At 54.5% G+C, this 10,850-nt stretch overlaps 1 long non-coding RNA gene across 1 annotated transcript in view; it reads right to left on the reverse strand.

Annotated features, from left to right (window-relative positions):
- The window catches only part of LOC131278035 (uncharacterized), a 52,691-nt gene extending 41,841 nt beyond the window's left edge, over positions 1 to 10,850 (reverse strand). Inside the window, exon 1 of the long non-coding RNA XR_009185154.2 lies at positions 10,105 to 10,850. This is a non-coding gene — a long non-coding RNA (uncharacterized lncRNA). The remainder of the gene's footprint in view (positions 1 to 10,104) is intronic.

Below are 10,850 nucleotides of genomic sequence, written 5' to 3' on the forward strand. Positions count from 1 at the left end.
CAAAACTGGGCAAAGCCAGGTGAGAGAGGCAATCTGAGGGCGCCAGTGGATACTGGAGGTTAGGCCGTCCTTTGGTAAGTCTTCCTGCAGAAGGGGCTTTCGCTCACAGCTTAGCCCTCCCGGGAGCCCCCTGTGGCATTCCCTCCTCCTTTAAGCCCCTTCTTCTCCCCACTCCGCCCCCAACAGTTGTCTCTCGAAACCTCCCCAGGCAGGTGTCTCTGCAAGTGCTACTCCCCTTACCCCAGGACTATCTACCTGGCCCCATAGTGCCCTGAATCCCAGCCCTGTCCCCCAGAGGGGCCCTGGGGGTGGGTGTCTAGGCTGCCCTGGTGAAGGGTGGGCTCTGGGTCCGGGTCCAAATTGGAGATAACGATGGGTTCTCCCCCCAGCCTGCTTTCCACCTGCTGAAGCTGCCTCGGATTTTCTCCTTTTAAGGAACTGAGGGCAAACTCTCTCCCAGCTGGGAGGGTGCTTCCTTCTAAAGATCCCAGAGCGGGGAGGTGTATCTTTTAGCTTGCTTGAGGCCCTCATTTTTCTCCACTTAACCTGCCTTTGACCCTATTCCCATGGTGCTAACAGCCCCCATCTTACCACGCTGAAGGTGCCTTCCGCTCCTTCCCAGTTGGGTGTTCCCAGGGTCTCCACATAACTGCAAGGCCTCCTTCAGCACCATTTGGTCCAATGGCTTAAATCTGCCCTGCCCCTATGCCGGGGTCCACACCCCCCCCTTTAAAAATTTATTTATTTATTTATTTATTTATTTATTTTAATTTTTATCCACAGCCCCCTTCCCAGATGGCTCCCTTGTCTGTCTGCTTCTTGTCTGCTCATCTTCTATAGGGGGCATCAGGAACCGAACAGCAGGACCTCTCATGTGGGAGACAGGCACCCAGCTGCTTGAGCCACCTCCGCTCCCCCAGGTTTCCCCTTTGAAAAGGGGGTTACACAGAAGAAGAGCTCTGGACGAGGTGTGCCAACTATCAGGCAGTCCCTAGCAGGGTCTGAGTAGAGACAGGCCTGAGACCTGACTTAAGACTCCCACCCTATCCCCCTGCTCCCCACGCCCCACCCCCATGAAGTCAGGTGTCACAGACATCTCCCATTACTGAGCATTGATCCGGGGAAACAGCAAGCTCACAACCAGCACAGGTTTGCCCCTCATCAAGCACACCATTCAGGAAGGCAGAGGTGGGTGTTTTCAGGGGAGGGCTGGTGTTCTCCTGGGAAGGTAACTGGGAAACTGGAGTTTGTTAGAGGCCACCTGGGGGTTGGACATTTCAGTGCCAGCCCTTCCAACCCCACCCTCCCAATTCAGAGATGAAAAAACAGAAGCCCAAAGAGAGGTGACTCAGCCAAGGTCACACAGTGATGGAGTCAGGCCTAGAACTCAGGGCTTTGGGGTCCCTTTAGGCAAGGAGGCCCTATGGCCCTAAGGCAGATTCTCTCGACGCTCCAGGAAAGGGAAGAGGGGCTTTCTGGTGAGTCTTGGCCCAGAAAGAACTCTTAGGGAGAAAGCAAACATTCCTCCCCTCCGAGGCTTAACGCAGAGTGATTCTGCCTATAGCCCAGCCACTGCTGCTTGGCTTGCAAGGCCAGGGCCCAGAGGAAGGCTGTGGGCCCCTGCACGGCATCCTTCTGGTAGAAATGGAATGGTTTACCACTGGCTGGGATACCTAGATCAGAGGGAACTGGGTGGCCCAAGATCTAGGCCACCCCTCTCCTCTCCTGGGCCAGTACATTAATTAATTGTAGTAAATTCGTACATATGGAGGTCCCCTAAATGCAGCTGGCTCCCCTTCTCTTCTGTTCACAGCATATATTTCAAAGATGGCCTTTGTGATAGAACCCATCTCCAAGGCTTTTCTTCCAAAGGGACCTTGACAGTCTTCCCATGGAGAGGTGGATTCTACATTCCCTCCCTTTTAATTTGGGCAGTCTTATGACTACAGCAGAAATGACACTACATGACTCCAGAGACTGGGTCACAAAAGGTGATAGAACTTCTGCCTGATTCTTTCTGGAACTCTTGCTCTTGGAACCCAGGCACCAGGAGCTGAGAAGGCCCAGGCCAGATGGAGACTTAGCGTAGGTGTAGGCATTTTGCCGACAGCCAGCTTTTGAGTGAAGAGCTTTTGTGATGACATAAGAGATCCTAAAAGACAATTGCCCAGCTGAACCTGGCCAAACGCCAGAACCATGACAGAATAATAAAATGATTGCTGTTATTTATGCCACCAAGTTTGGGGTGGTTCGTTACACAACAGCAGGAACATTTTTCCACCACAGACTGCACTGTGTACCACAAGCAGTCTCATGTTCGCATGTGTGGGCACCCAGACCGTCTGCACCTGTGTCCTTTTTTCATAGTCTCCATTGGCCACCCCTTGGGCCTTGAAATGCACAACCCACTGCCCTCGGAAAGACAGCTTGAGGCAGAGGCCAATTTAGGTCTGGAGAGAGGGCTTGGGGCATTGTGGGCAGAGGACTGAGTGTAATCTTGCAGGGAAATGTGGGCTCCAAGTGGGCTCAGTCCTTGGGCCTGTGGACCCCTCTCCCAGTGGGCTGGGAGCAGACAGAGCAGGACCAGAGCGAGGCTCGTAATGCACAGACCAGGCAGGGCCCCTTGCCACCCGCGGTTTAAGGGCGGTGCTGGCTGAGTGCTTTATATCCATCATCTCTTGATCCTCACTCCATCTGCTCATGGTTTTCATTGCTCAGGTGAGAACTCTGAGGCTGGCAGGAGCTAAGGCCCTTGTCCAGGGACTTTCTGTTCAACTCCTCTGAAGCAAAGGCCAACCTGTCCCCATTATACCACAATGTCTCACAGGCACTCCTTGGCTCCAAGACACTTGAATGGGCATCTCTTAGAAGCCCAGCCTGCTTACCTTTGCTTAAAAATGAAACAAAATGGCAACAGCTTTATTGAATAAAGCTGGATGGTGTCACCTCATCCCTTAGCCAGCTTTGAAGTTAACTGGGGAGGCAGGCAGCAGGCCCAGGGAGCCAGAAGACAGGAGGGTCTGGCCTTGACTCTGAGGAGGTCACCAAACCAGCTGGCAGAGCCTCAGTTATCTCCAGCTCTGCATCGAAGGATCTCTGTATCTACTGCCCTTCTCCACCCCCAGAGAGTCTCTTTTAAAGTTGTTTGGCCTTGAGAGAGGCTGCCGGCTCCTTATCTCTGTTTTGCTCTGTGTTGGCTTCTTGGTGGGTTATCAGGGAAGCCTTTGGTTTCTTTGTCTCCTGTTATCTCCCCTCTCAGTTTCAAAGCTGCCCTCTCAGCGGCTCTCAGCCTGAGCCCTGTGTCTTCACCGTGCAGAGACCAAAGAGCTGGCAGCGGGAAGGGCCACGCCTGGGCCCAGCCAGAGCCTTCCCTTCCAGCAGCTCTGCTGAGCTCCGATTCCAGCTGCGGGAACGGATCTGCCTCTAGCCTACCTCAGCTCTCACCCAGGCTGGCTGGGTATCAGCTGTGGCTTCTCCAGGGACACATGACAGCCCAAAGGAGGGCCCCGTGGAGCCTAGATTTGGGGAGTTCACAGAGCTTTTTTAAATTTGGGGAACCAACATGGACTTTACCTCTTTTTTCATTGTAGTAAATTATACATCACATAAAAGTGATTACTTCAACCATTTTAAAGTGTGCAGTTTATTGACTTTACTGTTGTAAGTTTGTTCGCCAGTTACATTACAAAAAAGGAACTCATATTTCTTAAAAGGATGTCTTACCCCCAGTGAGTAGGAAGACTACAAAAGATTTAAATGGTTGTGCCCCCACCCCAGCCCCGCTCCCACCCTCTGCAAGAAAGGAGAGCTGGCAGCCTGAGGACGGGGGGGAAACCTTTGCTGAGTTGCATTAGCCCTGGGGCAGGTAGCAAGACCCCAATCCAAGAAAACCGAGACACACACATGGGCCTGCTTCATGGCCCCCCCACTGCCTACAATGCTTCCCCTTTCTGTTCCCCTGGCATGCTCACGCTCGTCCTTTAGATGGGGCACCTCCTCCTTCAGAGCAGGCCCACCTCGTGGGTGTAAGGTCTGCACAGTTGCACAGGGACCCACTCTCAGAAGGGCCCCACACTCGGTTCAGTTATCCCCGTCTCGAAATTTGAACAAGGGGTCTTGCATTTTCATTTTACACTAGAGCTCACAAATTTTGTAGCCAGTCCTGCCTCCAAGACGCCTGCAAGTCAACCCCTACCCTAAGAGGACCCTGGTGCCCCCCCGGCTGTCACAGCCCTTACACCTCCCTAACAGGCCCGATCACTCTAACTCGAAATGTTTCCTCACTTATCTGTCTCCCCACTGGACTCTGAGCCACTTGAGGGCTGGGGCAGAGTCCACTGGTGCCAAACATGGTACTTAACACATCGCAAGTGTCCAGAGAATGTCTATTGAAATGAGCAGCCCAGCTGGGGGAAGGCCTGGCCCATTTCCCTACATGATTCTGGCCATAACTGGTTTTAATTCATTTCCCTTGTTTTGGGGCCAAGAAATCCTCCCCACCTTCTTAGGTCTCCTGACCAGAAGCCAAAAGCCCAAACCAACCCAGAACAAAGCCAAATATGAATTTGTTTTTCTGACCTAGGACCCAAACCAATGAATTTCCCCCCAATTTTCTAGAACAGTTAGACCTGACTAATCCAGAACAGGACGGCATCCTCAACTATCCTGGACTGGGTTGAGTGGAATCAGAGTGAAGACCAAAATACCACCCATTGAGGACTGAGGGTCCTGCTGGGTAACAAAGGCCTTGAAATGGGTCCTGAGGTAAGGAACTGGTGAGCTATGGGCAGTCCACACCCTTGGGTGTGTGTGGGGGTGGTAGTGGGGTTGGTGCTAGGCTGCATTTTCCAGGGGTCAAGAAAGGAAGAATATGGCTTATCCTGATTCTGTCAAATCCACTGCACAGCCCCCTTACAGCCTTTCATGCATTCAGTCAGTCATTCATCCATCGTGCAGGAGACGTGGTAGGTAGAAGGACCAACAAGATTCCAGTCTTTCTGATGCATACATTACAATCCTAATACAGAGAAACAAGCCACTGTGCTCACCTGACTCCTGTGCTGGAAAGAGATTCCAGAAAAGCACCCTTTGAGCTTTTGCTATTTTTAATGGCAGCTCCCTTCTTGGTTCTGGATCCAGGCCCAAGTCTAGAAGCTGGGTCAGGGCCAGTAGTTCACTGGAATGTGCAATAGGCAACACTGAGCTGTGCTCTGAACTGCCGCCAGAAGGGCACGACGGCTCTCGATTCTCTCCTCCCTCAGTGGAGTCCTCCTCCAGCAGGGTCAGACCCTGTGTGACCAGTCACTAGCAGAGACCAGACCTGCAGCGGGAGCACCTCTGAGCCTCCAGTCTCCTCTGCCTACCCACTGTGCCTACGAGGTACAATAGACCACTGACCCAACAAACTCTTTCCAAACACTGCCTGGAAGGGGAGGTGCCCCGCCCTGGGTTCAGCTACCTTGAGGAAGGTGTGACCAGCCCCAGAAGGGAGGGACTCTGGTTTGCCTTCTCGAGTCTGGTCTCCATAATGAGCACTGAAAAAGAGTTTTTGAAGGGATGAGCGATTCTAGTCGTGGGCAGAGATTTCTGGACAATTCAGAACTGGAATCAGATAAATGCTTGGATTGTCAGAGAGGCAAGAGGTAAGGAGTGTGGAGGGTGGTGAAAATAAAATGTTTCTAATTCCTAAATTCAAGAAAGGAAAGAATGTTCTTGACCCAACTCCCAAGCCATGAACAAATCACTACAGAACTGATTTTAACCCTGGGCCAATCCCTCAATGACAGCTTTACTTCAGTACTGGCTACTTCTGAAAGCCAGCCAATCAGCAACAGCCTCACTCCAGTGTCCATGCTTCTGAAAAGCAGCCAATCAGCAACAGCCTCACTCCAGTGACCACGCTTCTGAAAACCAGCCAACCTCTGAACACCATGGCTGAAAGTCAGCCAGTTGCTGAATGCCGTGCCTTCCATACCCTTTATTAGACCAGCTCCTGGGATCCTCTTAGCCTGCGCTTTCTTGATAAAGAGGGTTTAGCATCCTCCTGCAAGTAATGAACTCACCCTCCTTGTTTGTCCTATATATCCTGGAGGAGAGTGACTTGCACTCAGAGCAGAGGTGCACGAGGGTGTCCACTGGGGCAACAGAGCTGGGGCTCCCCGGGCCTCTTGCCTTTCCTTTCTGGCTGGTAGTTTCAGGGCTTCTTGGTCACTTTTCTAAAGTCCTTCCCTCTTCTTTCTCTCAAGGTGTCCTGAGGACTGGGGAGAGAGGCTGTGGCTGAGGAGACTGGGGTGTGTGTGTGAGAGAGGTATCTTCCCAAGGTCTTCTGTGGGTGAACCCTTCATCTGGTCTCTGTGCAGGCTCGTCCCATGGAATGCGTGTGCATGTGTCCCTGCTGATCCACTCTGAAGACTCACAGCTCCCCCCCCACCCAGGAGTCTCAGGCTGAAGAGGACCCTGAGAGGGGGACACATTGCATGGCATCATGTCTCATTGGGACAACATATTCTGCGGGAGAGGCAGGACACCTAAGAGCACCCAGAGAAAACCCTTGAGGCCCAGAGCCACCCCGGGTCAGGCCCATCTCCCCTGAGCATGTGCTAAGTATGGAGGTGGTGGGGGGTGGAGGTGCGGAGTGTAACTTAGGAAAGGCTTCCTGCTAGAAGTGAGACTTGGACGCCCCGAGTGCCTGCCCCAGTCGTACCACAATTTACCCCAGCACCTTGGGTCAGGGAATTGAAGAGGACAACACAGCTCATCCCACTCTATCTTTTCCCAGCCCTCTCCCCCAACGTCCCACAGGCCAAACCTATTATGGGGTGAGCCCACGGCAAGAGATCCTTCCATAAGAGAGCTTCCCATGCTTCTTGGGAAAAGGGGGACCTGGCTGGCCTGAGGGAGCACCAGGATGGGACATTGCAGGTGGCCCAAGCAATCAGAGAATCAGCCTGCTTCGAGGGTTCTGGATCTCCTCTCCATACACACATACCTATCTCCATGCTCCCTTTCCTATCAGAGCCTCAGTCTCCCCTTTGGACAGTGGGTGCAGCACCTCCCTGGGTACCCTCTCTGCAGTTTGGGGGCCTGCACTCTGCCCCGTGGCCTCCCTCCCTTCCCTCTTTGCAAACCTGGAGAAGGCTGATTTGCATAGCATTTTGCCTGTATTTGTCTGGTGGCTCCTGTCTCCGTTTGGAGCCACCTGGGAACTCCTGGGTCCAAGGAGTTCAATTCTTATAGGTCCGCAGGAGGCCTGGGTTCCTCCACCTTTCTTCCTGGAGGTCAGGGCTGGGACTAGAGGGAGGCAAGCAAGGTGTCCAGGGTGAGAACATTTATGGAGGCTCGCGCTCTGTCCCTGGCCTGCGCGCACGCAGCACTGAGGGGTGCCTCCTGAAATGGTGGACGCAAGGCCCCACACGTGCCTTGCCCTAGCCCCAGCCCTGTTGGGGTGTTTCATCAAATGCTCCCTAAAAGCTGTCAGTCCCGAGGCTGTCCCTGGGCTGGCCGGGACAGCCAGGTCCATGTCCCTGTCATCTCTGCCCTGGTCCCCGACCCTCCTGGGGAGAGGAAGCTAGAAGAGGTGCGGTGGGGGGTGGGCAGGGCTGGGAGGTCAGGGTGAGGCTGGAAGTCACCACCCTGCCACCCCACCCCAGGAACCGAAAACCATGTTGGAGGAAGCGCGGGGTGGCCCATGGGGGGAGGAGGGCAGGCCCTGATTGGGACCAAGCACTGACGTGAGACTCAGAAGCACAGCCTGCCCTGGGATCCCCTCACCCTTCCCAGAGATGTCTGGCTGGTTCTGGGAAATGCCAGCCTGAAGCAAGGCGTTCAGACCCCAGCTCTCTATGGGAATTAGCTGCGAAAGGGAACAAGGATTCTTGCTTCCCAGGGCTGTGATGCTGTGTTAAGAAAGACTAGGGGGAAACGGACTTGGCCCAGTGGTTAGGGCGTCCGTCTACCACATGGGAGGTCTGCGGTTCAAACCCCGGGCCTCCTTCACCCGTGTGGAGCTGGCCGTGCGCAGTGCTGATGCGCGCAAGGAGTGCCCTGCCACGCAGGGGTGTCCCCCGCGTAGGGGAGCCCCACCCACAAGGAGGGTGCGCCATAAGGAGAGCCGCCCAGCATGAAAGAAATTGCAGCCTGCCCAGGAATGGCGCTGCCCACACTTCCCGTGCCGCTGATGACAACAGAAGCGGACAAAGAAACAAGATGCAGCAAATAGACACAGAGAACAGACAACTGGGGGAGGGGAGGGGAATTAAATAAATAAATAAATCTTTAAAAAAAAAAAAAAAGACTAGGCAAGTGAAGACCCCTGGAGCCATGGCAGTGGGGCCCCTGTCTCCATGCTCAGGCCTCATCCTAGTGGGGTGCTGGCACGACCCCCCCCTCAATCCACAATCCCGGCCTGTGCTGGGTCCTCTCTGCTTGCCCGTTCTTCATTCCACAGATGGCTTCGTCATGCCCTGGGCATCCCTCCGGCTTTCTAAGCTCCTCCTGAGCCAGGAGCCTCTCACTGTGCCTGGCTCACTTGAGTTCTCGAGAAGCGTTTCCTTGAGTCCAGCCTCCTACAGTGATTGGGTGGGGGTAGGGGAGTGTGTGAGTGTGTGTGTGTGTGTGTGTATGTGTGCGCGTGTGCTCCCCAATTATCCCAGGCTGGACTGTCTGCATTCCCTGCGTGTCTGGGAGGCCTGAGCTCACTGAGCAAACAGCACCCCAGCAGCTGCAGACAGGGCATTGCTTTCAAGAGGTATTTCCTCACTTCTTTTGGGAAAGGTAAAAACGAAACAGACAACATAGCATGGCTGACGGTTCTGTGCCTTCCCACACAGGGCTTGGAGTGATCCCAGACTCTGCTTACCACATCTCTCCTTCTCAGAGCTGGGGGAGCCCCAGGGACTTCCGGACTCAGCTTCCACCCCACACTTCCTGCACTTCCTGCACCTCTCTGATAGGCAGGTGTCTAGCCGAGGCTTGCGCTCCTCAGTGATGGGAGCTCAAGTCCCCACAGAGTATGAGGTGATGAAAACTTAGCAGACTTCAGAGACGGGCTGAGAGGAGGTGGTCTGGGAGGCTGGAACGGCCTGGCATAAACTAGAACTGTGACGAAGACCCCACGCCATCCACCGCGCAGCTCTGACAGTGCCGGGGCAGTGCCAGCCAGAGGGGTGAGTTCCAGGGAGGTAGGTTTCACTTCAATAACAAGAAAGACTTTCTATCGGCAGAGTTAGTGGCTAGAGATTAGGGTTTTAGGGAGCTGATGTATTCTCTGTCACTGGGAGGGTGCACGTAGATACCAGCCCACAGTCGCGCTGCTAGGGCTTCCAGAAGGGGCCCAGAGGAAAGCACAGGGCCCTATTCAGGGAGGGCGGCCAGGAAGGGGGTCTCATCCCCCAACTCCCAGCTGGCCCAGGCGGGGGCTGGAGGCTGGTGGGCTGGGGAAGGGGAGCCCGGGGAATTGCCCAGGTCCCTGGCCCTCAGGCGCAGGCCTCTCCCCCAGGCTTCCTTCCCCAGCCCCATTTCCATCCCAGCGTCTGTCACCAGACCCAACTCACAGGCCGCTGAAGGCCAGACTGGGGTCCACAGGCCCTATTCCCAGCCAAGGCCAGCCCCATCCCCCACCATTCGACGGGGCACCCTTCAGGGCTGGGCTCAGGGTGAGTGGGGGTCCTGCCTTCTCGGGCCAGACCCACTGCTGGGGTAGTATGCCAGCGTCTGACAAACAGACTGTCCAGTGCTGCTGGCCTGACCCTCCCGGGAGAACAACTACTTCCTGCACAGAAGGCGCCGACAGGGCATGGCGTTCTGTGACACTGCACGGGAAGGTGCTGGGACCAGAATGGGACCTTCCTGGAGCCCTAGGATCCCGCAGGTCTGCCTCCTCTGGGTGTGAGGCAGTGGGGACCTATTCTGATGAGCTGCAGATCAGTTGTGCAGCACCCCAGCCAGCTCCTGGACTTCCCTTCTCTCCCTTCCCCCCGCCTGACCTGTCCAGGGAAGGGGAAGCAAAAGTGGGGGGCCTCTGAGGGGGCATGGAGCTGGGCCTCAGGCTCCCTTCCTCAGCTTCATCCCTGGGAGGGATCCCTTCCCTCTCCCAGCCTTACTTACCCCACGTGGACCATCAAGGAGCTTGTCTCGTGTCCCCTGACGTCTGGGAGACTGTTCTGCCAGGCCTGGGAGAGGGAGCGGCCGGGGTGGGAGGCTGGCGGTCTTGCAGGCCAGGCGAAGAAGAACTCATTCTCGACTCTGGAGCCTGACGACCGGGCCTCGTGGCCAGGCAGCCTCTGACTCGAGGGTGACAGGTGACGGGCCTGGGGTGGACACAAGGGTTGGGGCAGCTTCTGCTGGTGCGCACAGAGGTCAGGAGCTGTGGACTCCAAGTGTGGGCGATAAGGCTGCACTGTCTGTTGAGAACTGTGAAACAATAATAGACTAAAAGTCTATCTGCTTTTTCTGCTCACCATGTACCAGCAATTCTAAACAATGTCAGTGATAAAATACTTCTTTCTGAGTCGGTCAAAAGTTCTAAACAATTGTTACAGTTACCATTGGATTTCAGCAATATATAAAAGAAACTTCTAGTTAAGACCTCATTTATTGTTTACGCTACATGAAAGCTCGTTCTGAGAACTCCCAGTTATACAGTCAGCTCCCACCCGCACAGATTCAAGCTATCAGCATTTGATTGGAAATCCCTGAGCGTTCTCTTTGCTCTTGGTGCTGTGCCTGCCTCCTCTCCCTGTGTTTAAACAGTGGATTCTAAATAAACAATGATAGCACAGTGATTGTAAAAACCAACACACAGGACCTGCGTTCCTGGAATTCTGTCATCCTACATGAAACAGCTTGAAGGT

Source organism: Dasypus novemcinctus, chromosome 3 (genome assembly GCF_030445035.2).
Source record: "Dasypus novemcinctus isolate mDasNov1 chromosome 3, mDasNov1.1.hap2, whole genome shotgun sequence".
Classification (NCBI taxonomy): Eukaryota; Metazoa; Chordata; class Mammalia; order Cingulata; family Dasypodidae; genus Dasypus; species Dasypus novemcinctus.